Genomic DNA, 14869 nt, shown 5'->3' with positions numbered 1-14869 from the left:
GATTTAAAACCGCAGCAAATCTGCGTGGAAAAATCCGCAGCTTGTGCACTGCGGTTTTTGTTTTGCATTGAATATAATGGTACTGTACAACGCAGCAGAAACTGTTGCGGATCCGCAGGGGCAAAACCGCTGCTGATCCGCAGCAGTATATGCAACTTGTGCACACACCCTAAAGGTCGACTCCCTGACCGCGGACATACAGCTCACAGACAACATTAATAAAAAAAAAATTCATTGCAAACCAAAATAGCTGATAAAAATGCAAGAAAATCAGATTTACGGTATGCAGAATTCCCGTATGTGATGCAGATTATCTGCCACTCATCACAATCAGGAGCAGAAAGGGCACATATTGTTCTGTCACATTCATATCTCAGCTTCAATTAGTTTTTAAATAACCTGTCAGCTTAGTCCTATCTCTTCTTCTATAAACACAAAGTTTAGAGAGACTTGAATTGATCTAAAAAAAAAAAAAATTATACAGCTTTAAGGGGGTCTTTTAGACACTACTGTAATACTGCCCCCTATGTACAAGAATATAACTACTATAATACTGCCCTCTATGTACAAGAATATAACTACTATAATACTGCCCCCTATGTACAAGAAAATAACTACTATAATACTGCCTCTATGTACAAGAATATAACTACTATAATACTGCCCCCTATGTACAAGAATATAACTACTATAATACTGCCCCCTATGTACAAGAATATAACTACTATAACACTGCCCTCTATGTACAAGAATATAACTACTATAATACTGCCCCCTATGTACAAGAAAATAACTACTATAATACTGCCTCTATGTACAAGAATATAACTACTATAATACTGCCCCCTATGTACAAGAATATAACTACTATAATACTGCCCCTATGTACAAGAATATAACTACTATAATACTGCCCCTATGTACAAGAATATAACTACTATAATACTGCCTCTATGTACAAGAATATACCTACTATAATACTGCCCCTATGTACAAGAATATAACTACTATAATACTGCCCCTATGTACAAGAATATAACTACTATAATACTGCCTCCTATGTCCAAGAATATAACTACTATAATACTGCCCCCTATGTACAAGAATATAACTACTATAATACTGCTCCTATGTTCAAGAATATAACTACTGTAATACTGCTCCTATGTACAGTCATATGTAAAAGTTTGGGCACCCCTATCAATGTTAACCTTTTTTCTTTATAACAATTTTGGTTTTTGCAGCAGCTATTTCAGTTTCATATATCTAATAACTGATGGACTCAGTTATATTTCTGGATTCAAATGAGGTTTATTGTACTAACAGAAAATGTGCAATCTGCATTTAAACAAAATTTGACCGGTGCAAAAGTATGGGCACCTCAACATAAAAGTGACATTAATATTTCGTAGATCCTCCTATTGCAAAAATTATAGCCTCTAGTCGCTTCCTGTAGCTATTAATGAGTTCCTGGATCCTGGATGAAGGTATTTGTGACCATTCCTGTTTACAAAACAATTCCAGTTCAGTTAAGTTTGATGGTCGCCGAGCATGGACAGCCCGCTTCAAATCATCCCACAGATGTTCAATGATATTCAGGTCTGGGGACTGGGATGGCCATTCCAGAACATTGTAATTGTTCCTCTGCATGAATGCCTGAGTAGATTTGGAGCTGTGTTTTGGATCATTGTCTTGCTGAAATATCCATCCCCTGCGTAACTTCAACTTCGTCACGGATTCTTGCACATTATTGTCAAGAATCTGCTGATACTGAGTTGAATCCATGCGACCCTCAACTTTAACAAGATTCCCGGTGCCAGCATTGGCCACACAGCCCCAAAGCATGCTGGAACCTCCACCAAATTTTACTGTGGGTAGCAAGTGTTTTTCTTGGAATGCTGTGTTTTTTAGCCTCCATGCATATAACGCCTTTTTGTATGACCAAACAACTCAATCTTTGTTTCATCAGTCCACAGGACCTTCTTCCAAAATGTAACTGGCTTGTCCAAATGTGCTTTTGCAGACCTCAGGCGACTCTGTTTGTGGCGTGCTTGCAGAAACGGCTTCTTTCACATCACTCTCCCATGCAGCTTCTCCTTGTGCAAAGTGCGCTGTATTGTTGACCGATGCACAGTGACACCATCTGCAGCAAGATGATGCTGCAGGTCTTTGCAGGTGGTCTGTGGATTGTCCTTGACTGTTCTCACCATTCTTCTTCTCTGCCTTTCTGATATTTTTCTTGGCCTGCCACTTCTGGGCTTAACAAGAACTGTACCTGTGTTCTTCCATTTCCTTACTATGTTCCTCACAGTAGAAACTGACAGGTTAAATCTCTGAGACAACTTTTTGTATCCTTCCCCTGAAAAGCTGTGTTGGATAATCTTTGTTTTCAGATCATTTGAGTGTTGTTTTGAGGAGCCCATGATGCCACTCTTCATAGGAGAATCAAATAGGAGAACTACTTGCAAGTGGCCACCTTAAATACCTTTTCTCATGATTTGATACACCTGGCTATGAAGTTCAAAGCTCAATGAGGTTACAAAACCAATTTAGTGCTTCAGGAAGTCAGTAAAAAGTAGTTAGGAGTGTTCAAATCAAGAAAATGATAAGGGTGCCCATACTTTTGCACCGGTCAAATTTTGTTTAAATGCAGATTGCACATTTTCTGTTAGTACAATAAACCTCATTTGAATCCAGAAATATAACTGAGTCCATCAGTTATCAGATATATGAAACTGAAATAGCTGTTGCAAAAATCAAAATTGTTATAAAGAAAAAAGGTATAAAGTGCTCTCAGTGAGAGAAACAAAATAGGAATCTTGTGGGTATGATACCTTTTAATGGCTAACAAATAATAGTGAAGCCATTAAAAGGTATCATACCCACAAGATTCCTATTTTGTTTCTCTCACTGAGAGCACTTTATATATTTTTTTCTACTGGCTAACACGGTACCAAACCACTTTTTTCGTTTTAAAGAAAAAAGGTTAACATTAAAAGGGGTGCCCAAATGTTAACATATGACTGTACAAGAATATAACTGCTATAATACTGCTCCTATGTACAAGAATATAACTACTATAATACTGCCCCTATGTACAAGAATATAACTACTATAATACTGCCCCTATGTACAAGAATATAACTACTATAATACTGCCCCCTATATACAAGAATATAACTACTATAATACTGCTCCCTATGTACAAGAATATAACTACTATAATACTGCCCCCTATATACAAGAATATAACTGCTATAATACTGCTCCTATGTACAAGAATATAACTACTATAATACTGCCCCCTATATACAAGAATATAACTGCTATAATACTGCTCCCTATGTACAAGAATATAACTACTATAATACTGCCCCCTATATACAAGAATATAACTGCTATAATACTGCTCCTATGTACAAGAATATAACTACTATAATACTGCTCCTATGTACAAGAATATAACTACTATAATACTGCCCCCTATATACAAGAATATAACTGCTATAATACTGCTCCTATGTACAAGAATATAACTACTATAATACTGCTCCTATGTACAAGAATATACTATAATACTGCCCCTATGTACAAGAATATAACTACTATAATACTGCTCCTATGTACAAGAATATAACTACTATAATACTGCCCCCTATATACAAGAATATAACTACTATAATACTGCCCCCTATATACAAGAATATAACTACTATAATACTGCCCCCTATGTACAAGAATATAACTACTATAATACTGCCCCTATGTACAAGAATATAACTACTATAATACTGCCCCCTATATACAAGAATATAACTACTATAATACTGCCCCCTATATACAAGAATATAACTACTATAATACTGCCCCCTATATACAAGAATATAACTACTATAATACAACTTATTTGCAAGAAACAGACTTGATAAACGAGGAGGGGGTGTCGCATTGTATGTTAGAAACGCGTATATCTGCACAGAGATTGAAGCTTCAGAGACTGGGAGTTCTGTGGAAACTGTTTGGGTAAGAATACAAGGACAGAACAATGGAAAGGACACCATTGTAGGCATTTACTACAGGCCGCCTGTGCAAGCTGAAGCTATGGATGAACTCTTTATGCATCAAATGGCCAAGTTCTCCAAAAAATATGACATAGTTGTCATGGGAGATTTCAACTATCCAGACATTTGTTGGGAATCTCTCTCAGGCAAAACTAACAGGTCAAGGAAATTCTTATCCTCTCTTGCTGACAACTTTATCTTCCAAAAGGTAAGGGAGAAAACAAGGGGAACTGCTACCTTGGATCTAATCCTTATAAACAGGGAGGAAATGGTTGAGGAGGTAAAAGTGGCTGGGACCCTAGGAGGTAGCGACCATGCTATTTTAGAATTTTGGATAACTAGAGGCGGAAGACCTGTGAAGACTCAGACGTCAAGGTTAGATTTCAGAAAGGCAGATTTCAAGGGATTCAGAAAGAGAATTGGAGGGATCCAATGGCTGGATATCCTTAAAGACAAAAATGTCCAGGAAGGATGGGAAATCTTGAAAAATGAAATTCTCAAAGCACAGTTGTTAACAATTCCGAAAAGAGGGAAGAATAGGAAGCAGTTAAGGAAACCAGGATGGATGAACACAGAACTTAAGCACATGCTAAAAAGGAAGAAAAAAATGTTTATAAAATGGAAAGAGGGAGGCATATCTAAAGAAGAATATAATGCTGTCTGCAGAACCTGCAGGGCACAAATCAGATTAGCTAAAGCTGAAAATGAATTGAGGCTTGCAAGAGATGTCAAAAGCAATAATAAAGGATTTTGGGGATATGTCAAAAGTAAAAGAAAAGTCAAAGATGCTATAGGATTTTTACAGGATGAAAATGATGAAATGGTAAGACAGGATGTTGAGAAGGCTGAACTTTTAAATTCCTATTTTGCATCTGTTTTCTCTCAGAAAGGAAATGTAACATCAACTGTTATTCACTGTCCTATTAAGGGAATAGAAGAATCCAGGATATCTATAAACAGAAAGATAGTGAGGAAACACTTAGCTAGCCTAAATGAATTCAAGTCTCCAGGTCCAGATGAATTACACCCCAGAGTACTGAAGGAGATAGCAGAAGAAATTTTTGAACCCCTCTCTATAATCTTTGAAAATTCTTGGAGAACAGGAGAAGTGCCAGAAGACTGGAGAAGAGCAAATGTTGTTCCTATCTTCAAAAAGGGGAAGAAGGTGGACCCAGGTAACTATAGGCCGGTGAGTCTGACTTCTATACCAGGAAAGATCTTTGAACAAATTATTAAACAACATGTATGTCAATACCTGGATAAGAATGAAGTGATTAAACAGAGTCAGCATGGGTTTGTAACTAATAAGTCATGTCAGACTAACTTAATTTCCTTCTATGACGGTATCACTGATTGGTTGGATCAAGGAAATGCTGTAGATATAGTATATCTTGACTTCAGCAAAGCATTTGACAAAGTCTCTCATACAATCCTTATTGAAAAAATGATTAAGTATGGAATGGACAAGGAAACTGTTAGGTGGATTCATAACTGGCTTAGTGATCGGACCCAAAGAGTGGTCGTAAATGGCTGCACATCCAGTTGGAAGAATGTCTCAAGTGGGGTACCACAGGGCTCTGTCCTGGGCCCTGTATTGTTCAACATCTTTATCAACGATTTAGATGAAGGAATTGAGGGTAAACTGATTAAATTTGCTGATGACACAAAGCTAGGAGGGATAGCTAATACTAGAGAAGAGAGAGAGAGGATTCAAAAAGATTTAAATAAACTGGAGAAGTGGGCAGCAACTAACAGAATGGTTTTTAACAGGGAGAAATGCAAAGTACTACATCTGGGCAATAAAAATGGAAAAAGCATATATAGAATGGGAGGAATAGGGCTAAGTGACAGCACATGTGAAAAAGACTTGGGTATACTAATAGATCACAGACTGAATATGAGTCAACAGTGTGATGCAGCAGCAAAAAAGGCAAATGCAATTCTAGGATGTATTAACAGAAGCATACAGTCTAGATCACGTGAAGTCATTATTTCCCTCTACTCCTCTTTGGTCAGACCTCATCTGGAATATTGTGTCCAGTTTTGGGCGCCACATTTTAAAAAAGACATCAACAAACTGGAGCAAGTTCAGAAAAGAGCGACCAGAATGGTGACCGGTCTGCAAACCCTGTCTTATGAGGAAAGGTTGCAGGATTTGGGAATGTTTAGTTTGCAAAAGAGAAGACTGAGAGGAGACTTAATAGCTGTCTACAAATATCTAAAGGGCTGTCACGTTGTAGAAGGATCAACTTTATTCTCATTTGCACAAGGAAAGACTAGAAGCAATGGGATGAAACTGAATGGGAGGAGACACAGATTAGATATTAGAAAAAACTTTTTGACAGTTAGAGTGATCAATGAGTGGAACAGGCTGCCACGAGAAGTGGTGACTTCTCCTTCAATGGAAGTCTTCAAACAGAGGCTGGACAGACATCTGACTGGGATGATTTAGCGAATCCTGCTTTGAGCAGGGGGTTGGACCAGATGGCCCAGGAGGTCCCTTCCAACTCTACGATTCTATGATTCTATGATTCTATGATTCTATGCCCCCTATATACAAGAATATAACTACTATAATACTGCCCCCTATGTACAAGAATATAACTACTATAATACTGCTCCTATGTACAAGAATATAACTACTATAATACTGCCCCCTATGTACAAGAATATAACTACTATAAGGCTACTTTCACACATCAGGTTTTCGGCGTCAGGCGCGATCCGGCGTCGTGCCGGAGCGCCGGATCCGGCAAATATTTCGTAAAACCGGATGTGACGGATCCGTTTTTCTGCCGGATCCGTCTTGTTCTTGACAGACAAAACCGGATCCGTCTCATCCGGTTAATCCGGTTTTTGTTCCGTTTTTTGACGGATTACGCCGGATCCGGTTTTTAAAATTGACCCTTGTGGCCTTCCGAACGGGATTGGCTACTGAAAAACTATATATAGCGTGTTCCTACAGCCCTTCTTTGACAGATTGTAGAGGAGAAAGTGCAGGTTGGAGAGAAGAGCAAGTGACTGGCGAAGATGGATGTTGTCATTGGAAATATTTTGAAGAATTTGGCGGATTTTACAGCGGAGGCGAATCGTTTGAGGGTGATTGTTCTGGAGAAGGAGAGAGCGAGACAGCAGCGCATCAGGCATCGTAGACGACGTTTGTGGATCCACCCCATCACAGCCAAGAGAATGACGCGTGGGGTCTATTCTACACTCTGTATGGACCTTAGACGAAACCCGGATAAATTTTTTGGATATGTTCGGATGAAAATGGAGAATTTTGATTACTTGGTGGAGCGCATTGCACACCTCATAAGAAAAGCAGACACCTATTGCCGCTTCTCTGTTTCACCCGCAGAGCGTCTGATGGTGACTTTAAGGTAAGCCACATTTATTGGATGTGATTGCATCAGAGCACACTTTCACTGCAATCTTGTTGGTGGTAGTTTGTATCTCCAAGTGTTATAGCTGAGTTTTGGTATGTAATGCTGTGATTTTAAACTAATTTATTGTTTTTTAATTCCCCACAGATTTCTTGCAACTGGAGAATCCCTTTCGTCACTGCATTTCCAGTACAGACTCGGGATTTCCACCATATCTGGAATAGTGAAGTACACATGCCGTGCACTGTGGGACTCCTTAGCTGAAGAGTTTTTACCAGAGCCCACAACAGAGAGGTGGATTGAAATTTCAGAAAAGTTTCAACAGATATGTCAGTTTCCCAACTGCTTGGGCGCTGTGGACGGGAAACGTATCTGCATTGTAAAGCCAGCCGGATCGGGATCGGAATATTTCAATTACAAGAAATATTTTTCCATTGTCCTCATGGCCATCGCTGACGCGGAATACAAATTTATTGCTGTTGATATCGGGGCCTATGGCCGCTCCAATGACTCTCAAGTTTTCAAACTGTCTGCCATGGGGCGTAAACTGTATGGAAACACCTTCCTGTTCCCACCCCCTAGACCGCTGCCGCAAACATCTGGTCCACCTATGCCATTTGTCTGTGTAGGGGATGAAGCCTTCCAGCTGTCAGAACACCTTTTGAAACCGTACTCTAGCAGAGGATTGTCAAGAACAAAACGCATTTTTAATTACCGCCTCACAAGAGCAAGAAGAATGGTTGAATGTACCTTTGGTATTCTGACAGCCAAATGGCGGGTCCTACTGACTGCGTTCAACCTCAAGACAGAAACTGTGGACGAGGTGATCAAAGCTTGCGTGGTACTCCACAATTTTGTTATCTGCAAGGAACCCATTTCCATTGAGGACACCTCTGAAGAAACCACCTTGCAAGATTACCATGACATTACCACTAGAAGTTCTGTGACGGTTTCAGTAATGAGGGACAATTTTGCACTATACTTTATGTCACCTCAAGGCAGAGTACACTGGCAGGATGACAGAGTGTGAAAGATTTGTGCCCTAACCAAACTTGTGTACCTTCTGTACCAACAGTATATACCTTTGCCAACCAAAGTTGGCTATCTTGTCATGGTCTTACTATTTTTACCTTTAGGCCACAGGTGTGTACCTGGTTGTGTTTTATGCAAAGTATTTCACCTTGTAACAAAAGTTGTGTACATTGTTAGGAAATCACCAACAATAAACACAACTTTTTAGGTGAAATACTTTGCTTCAAACACAACCAGGAACACAACTGTGGCAAAAAGGTAAAATGTACCCACATTTATATACCTGGTTTTGAATACCTTTTTACCTTTGAAATACCCTGTATTTAACCTTTTTTTTTTAAACATAGTTCGCCGCAGAAAGAAATGACAGACAACCATTGTGAAACGATAATTTAACTTTTATTTAAAATATTTTTTTTTTGTAAAATGTTTTTAATGTGCAAAAAACTTTTTTAATAAAGGTTTTAAAACCAATAGGCATTTTTATTAAAAAACACATTACAAATCTGTGTAGTGTGGGGTGGAAATACTGCTGGAGGGGCTGCGGGACACTTCGACACTGGGAGTGTGGAGAGAGGACTGGGATCGTGGTGGGGAAGGAACAGTTAGAGGTGAAGGTGTGGAAAAAGCTACAGAATGGGTGGACATGTGGGAGGCAGAAGAGGTGGTGGGCGGTGGAGTGGAGGGTTGGGCAGGGACTGTAGGAGCAGATGATGTTGATGGCAAGTTGTATGGGGAAGGAGTTTGGTACGGGGAAGGAGTTTGGTACGGGGCAGGTTGCTGGAAGTGGGGAGGTTGCTGGAAGTGGGGAGGTTGCTGGAAGTGGGGAGGTTGCTGGAAGTGGGGAGGTTGCTGGAAGTGGGGAGGTGGCTGGTGCTGGGGAGGTGGCTGGTGCTGGGGAGGTGGATGGTATGTAATAGGAGGGGGAGGATGGAAAGTGGCTGGAGGAGGTGCAGGTGGAGGAACTACTGTGGTGGGAGGAGGAGGTTGGGAGGTAACGTGCTGGAGAGCACCGTGGCATGAATGCATTACATGCATCTGCTGGGTAGGAGAGAGCGTTTCCATGCGCTCCACAACAGACCTGAAAAAGGTGTGGTTTGGCGAAGATCTTGCTTCTGAATGCATGGTTTGCAGAAGTGTCTTCACCTCCAGAATGCTGGAGTTGATCTGCTGAAAGCCTGCGGAGATTTGCTCTGACAAGACTTTTGGACAGTTCTGGAAAGATGCATTCAGATGCAAGAACTCTGGCGCATAAGTCTTTTCCTGACCCCTCTGCCGCTGCCGCCCAGTACCCGCAGGTGTACTAGAGGTGGCAGGGGCAGAAGGGTGGGGTAAAGGGAAAGCGATCTCCTCACCAGCAGCTTCATGTAATGTAGGCGGCCATGATGCTCCTGTGCTGGTGGATGGGACAGATGGGTCGAATGTGTGGGAAGGCTGGGAAGGTGCAGATGTACCGGGGCAGTCGAAGTGTCCCTCGGTGCCGGTCTCCTCAGGGATCGCCTCAGAAGGGTCCAATCGTGCAGGCTCCCGAGTGCTGCTCACCGTGCTGTGGAATAAAGAGAAAAAAAAACAATTAAAATAGTGACATGGTATGGCCCTGGCTGAAAAAAAAAGTTACATCTAAACATTTTTTTTCACATGTGCTGTGTAATATTTACCTTCTGGTGACCATTGTTTCCCGGAGGAACGACAGGGCTTGTGCGTACTTGTACTTGCTCCTGCGTCCTCCAGATACACTCGGGGCCCGCATCTCTTTATTGAACTCCTTCTTGAAACGATCCCTCACAGACCGCCACCGCTTCACAATTCTATCCCCTGAAACGAGAAAGGAGTGGTTAGTATACAACATCAGTGTTTCCCAAACTCCAGTCCTCATGGTCCCCAGGGGTCATGTTTTCAGGATTTCCATAGTAAATGGAAATCCTGAACACATGATCCGTGGGGACCACGAGGACTGGAGTTCGGGAAACACTGGTTTACATCAAGCAACCGGTACTGTATATACTTACGCTCATTAATCTGGGCCCGAGCATCGAGGTCCTCCCAGCGGTCCACAAGGAGCGAACAGATTTCCTCCCAGAGTCGTCGGGTAACGATCAGGTCAGCATGGCGGCGGTCAGCCATATTCCATAGCGGCTCCCTTTTTCTGACGAGATCGATGAGGTGGTCCACATCAATCCCTCCATCCTCACCGTCAGAGTCGGGAGCACGCTGTGAAGGCTGTTAAAGAAAAAGACAAAAATAACATAATTAGCCTCCACAAAAGAAATGAAATAAGTGCAAAAAAACAAAGCAAAAATATTTATACTTACACGCTGGTGACCGCCGCGTTGCTGTCGCCGACGACCCTGGGAGGCACTGCGAGGACCTCTTGGCCGAGCACCAGATTGGGAAGACTAGAGAAGAAAACAAAAAATGTTATGTCTTTGGATGTAGGCATTTGTTTGCTGTGTGTGGTCTGCAGAACATGGTTTTCTATGTGTTGTGTGTAGTGTGATGTTGTGTTTCTGCGTTTGATGCAAAAAACTTACCAATTGTGAGCCCACTCCAGGTGTCTGTCCACCCCTTCCTTCTTCTTCTGGGAGCTCCTCTTCATCTTGTGATTCCTGTTTTGAAATAAAAGGCAATGAATAGACTTATATTACAGAGATGATGGATTTTGGAAATAAAAACTTACCGTCAAACGCTGACGATGCGAGGGAGGGCTCCCAGAAGAAGATGTGCTGTCTTCCTGCTGCCAGACTCCATGCCTGTGGGTGGTGTTACTGCTGCTGCCAGTGCTGCCAGTGCTCCCACTGTTGCTGCTGCTGCATCTCTTGGGCGGCTGTTGAATAAAGAGAAACAAAGGGCCAATGAATATCTTGATATTCCATGGCCCTAGTTTGGAGGAATGAGGGATTTGATAATTACCATCTCTCATCTGCTGCTGGACTCCCCTCCCGTTGTTCAGCATGCTGCTCCATTTGGGGTGGTGGTGGTGCTGATGGTGCTGCTGCAGTGGTCTCCTGCCTTCTCCTGCGCCTGGTTGCTGTCTTGGGTGGCATGTTGGGTGTGGCTGAGGGTCCCACTGTCATGCTTTTATATATGTGTCTTGTGGGCAGAGCTACTGAGCATGCTCAGACCAAAAAAACCGGATCCGGCGCATTGCGGCGCTCATAGGCTTTCATTGTGTGAAAAAGCCGGACACGCCGGATTCGGTGTGTCCGGCTTTTTCGCCGGAGACAAAAAACGTTACAGTAGCCGTTTTTTCCAGACGCCGGATCGCGACACATTGCCGGATCCGGCGAAAACCGGATGAAACGCATGGCCATCCGGCTCGATCCGGCTCTAATGCAATTCAATGGGGGGGAAAACGGATCCGGCATTGCATTTCGCCGGATCCGGTTTTTGTCAAAAGCGCCGGATCGCGCCTGATGGCGAAAACCTGATGTGTGAAAGAGGCCTAATACTGCCCCTATGTGCAAGAATATAACTACTATAATACTGCTCCTATGTACAAGAACAAAACTACTATAATACTGCTCCTATGTACAAGATGTGAGGTAGCGCTGTCATCTAAGTAGGGGATACTCGCTTGCAGCCACAAAAAAAAAAAAAAAAACAGATCCGGCACGGGTTTTCCACAAAACAATCAGTCCCTTCGGTTTATTCAGCATCATAAACCATCACAGCAACAGAAAATAGCATATAATCAGCATAGCGTCTATTACAGAGTTTCCCTCTGTTATCCTGTAGTCATATAAGTTATGCACTGTTCAATGCGCAGGCTTCCTAGCCCCAAGTTCTCTCACCCTGTCAGGGCTCCTCATGCTGCTTCACCCTGCTGCACACGTTCATTCCCTCCAGGGAACTAACAGGCACACGTCGCCATTACTCACAGCCACTTCACAGACTGTTAGCCAGGAAGCCCCATCTCAACGGGACCATCCACACTGGACCAACCGGGCCCCAGCATTCAACCCATGTGACTCACAATGGCCACATTATATGGTCCATAGCCACGCCCACCGGGTCATATGACTATGACCTCATCACAGGTCCTTCAACCACTCACACTCTTTACAACAGTGTTCTTTAAACACACCCCCTGGGTGGGTTTGTAGGTAACCAGGCTCGCTCATCTCTCTAGTTACCTGGAGACTTCTCCCTGACACCTTGAAGCAACACCTCAGTAATGTCCTTGCTGATCAACACACATACATAAGTCTCCATCTCAAGGCCACCCACCTTGAGATACATAACCGTCCTTCAGGATTCTGCCACTCATCCTCTCTCTTGGGACATCCACACAGCGCCTCCTAGTGGACACAGTGGTTACTACACCACAAAGAATATAACTACTATAATACTGCCTGTTGTGAGTTCATTCTCTGGTTCACCAGTTATGAGTTCTCCTTCCAGACTCCCTCTGGTGGTAACAGGAGGTAGTGAGGCTGATTTGATCGGTGGAGATCTGCCACCTGAGAATGAGGATGATGATTGGACCTCAGGAGTCTCAGATTGGATTTAAGACAGCCGACGCCCTATTCAGTTGCTGGTGATTCCTTCTGGCTTGTCAGCTCTTGGTTTTCAGCTCTGTTCCATTCATCTAAAGCTAAGTTTTTCTGCTAATGTTCACGCTTGATTTTGTTGGTCTATTTAGTTTTTTGTGTGGTCAGCCTGCCCCGGCTGGGGGCTGTGCTGAATTTCCACTCTTATTTATCAGTATTTTGCCAATTTGCTTTTTGTCCCTTACTAGTTTGGTCTCTTTTTGCTCTGTCTCAGAATTCAGAGTGCTGATATAGTGGGAGAAGTCTAGTGACTTCAGGGTTAATTTTGCTATCAGAAGTGTTGGACATTATTTTTGTAGGGTTTTTTGCAGGTTGCAGACAGTGTCTTTCCTTTCCTTTCTAGTTAGTTTGGGCCCCATCGTTTGCTCTGCCTATTTTCCTGCCTGTGTTTGTGCCTTCATCTTGTTTCACCGTCAATACATGTGTGGGGGCTATCTATTCCTTTGGGGTCTGCTCTGGGACAGTTAGTTTTCCCCTTTTCATGCTTCAGGCTTATTTAGTCCTCCGGCTGTGACGAAGAGTCTAGGAACATCGTAGGTACGTTCCACGGCTGCTGCTAGTTGTGTGGTAGGATCAGGGATCTGCAATCTGCATAGTTACCAACCTCTCTGGTTTTCTGTGACTTAGCTTGTTTTGCTTTTTTCTCCTCGGTGACCCATTCATAACAACTTCCCCTATGTACAACAATATAACTACTATAATACTGCTCCTATGCACAAGAATATAACTACTATAAGGGTGTGTGCACACGCTGCGGATTCTGCTGCGGTTCCGCAGTGGATTTGGCCGCTGCGGGTCCGCAGCAGTTTTTGCTGCGGTGTACAGTGCCATTATTCCCTATGGGAATTAAAAACCGCAGTGCAGGCGGTGCGGATTTTTCCGCGCGTTTTTTCTGCGGTTTTAAATCCGCAGAAAGAATTGACATGTCAATTCTTTCTGCGGATTCCGCTGCAGTTTGCCATCTCCATTGAGGAGATGAAAAACCGCAGGGAAAAACCGCAGAGCAATCCGCAGGTAAAACTGCAGGTCTTTTGACCTGCAGATTTACCTGCGGATTTTACTAAATCCGCGCAGTCAAATCCGCACCCCAATCCGCAGCGTGTGCACGTACCCTAATACTGCCTCCTATGTACAAGAATATAACTACTATAATAGTGCCCCTATTTACAAGAATATAACTACTATAATACTGCCCCCTATGTACATGAATATAACTACTATAATACTGCCCCCTATGTACAAGAATATAACTACTATAATACTGCCCCCTATGTACAAGAATATAACTACTATAATACTGCTCCTATGTACAAGAATATAACTACTATAATACTGCTCCTATGTACAAGAATATAACTACTATAATACTGCCCTATGTACATGAATATAACTACTATAATACTGCCCCCTATGTACAAGAACATAACTACTATAATACCGCCCCCATGTACAAGAATATAACTGCTATAATACCGCCCCCATGTACAAGAATATAACTCCTATAATACTACCTCCTATGTACAAGAATATAACTACTTTAATACTGCCCCAATATTGACATTTTAACTATTTATTAACATTTATGTTGTATAAGTCAGTGAAAGTATTAATCGGAGAAGGTCCGTTTGTAAGTTATTGCAGTATTATACATTTCTGTACATTGGTTGAGATGTTGAGATCTTAGATGAATGTAAAGGTACGTTTTCAATGAGATTTGGGTATTTTTCTGGTTTCAGTGTTTTTACTTTTTTTTTCCCCAGACCCAACATTCTCTGTTTTTCCACCATTTTCCCATGGTAGCCGGGTACCTGGGCTTCTTTAGTCAATGTGCAAATACCAACAT

The 14869-nt window shown here is 42.2% G+C and overlaps 1 long non-coding RNA gene across 1 annotated transcript in view; it reads left to right on the top strand.

Moving 5' to 3' along the window:
• Positions 1-14869, top strand: part of LOC141058743 (uncharacterized) — a 152791-nt gene that overhangs the window by 11671 nt on the left and 126251 nt on the right. The gene's annotated exons all lie outside the window — the stretch shown is intronic.

Source organism: Dendrobates tinctorius, unplaced genomic scaffold, assembly GCF_039654945.1.
Source record: "Dendrobates tinctorius isolate UK_male_01 unplaced genomic scaffold, ASM3965494v1 ptg000214l, whole genome shotgun sequence".
NCBI lineage: Eukaryota > Metazoa > Chordata > Amphibia > Anura > Dendrobatidae > Dendrobates > Dendrobates tinctorius.
Note: the sequence above shows the minus strand (reverse complement) of the source record. Positions and strands in the feature narration are given on the sequence as shown.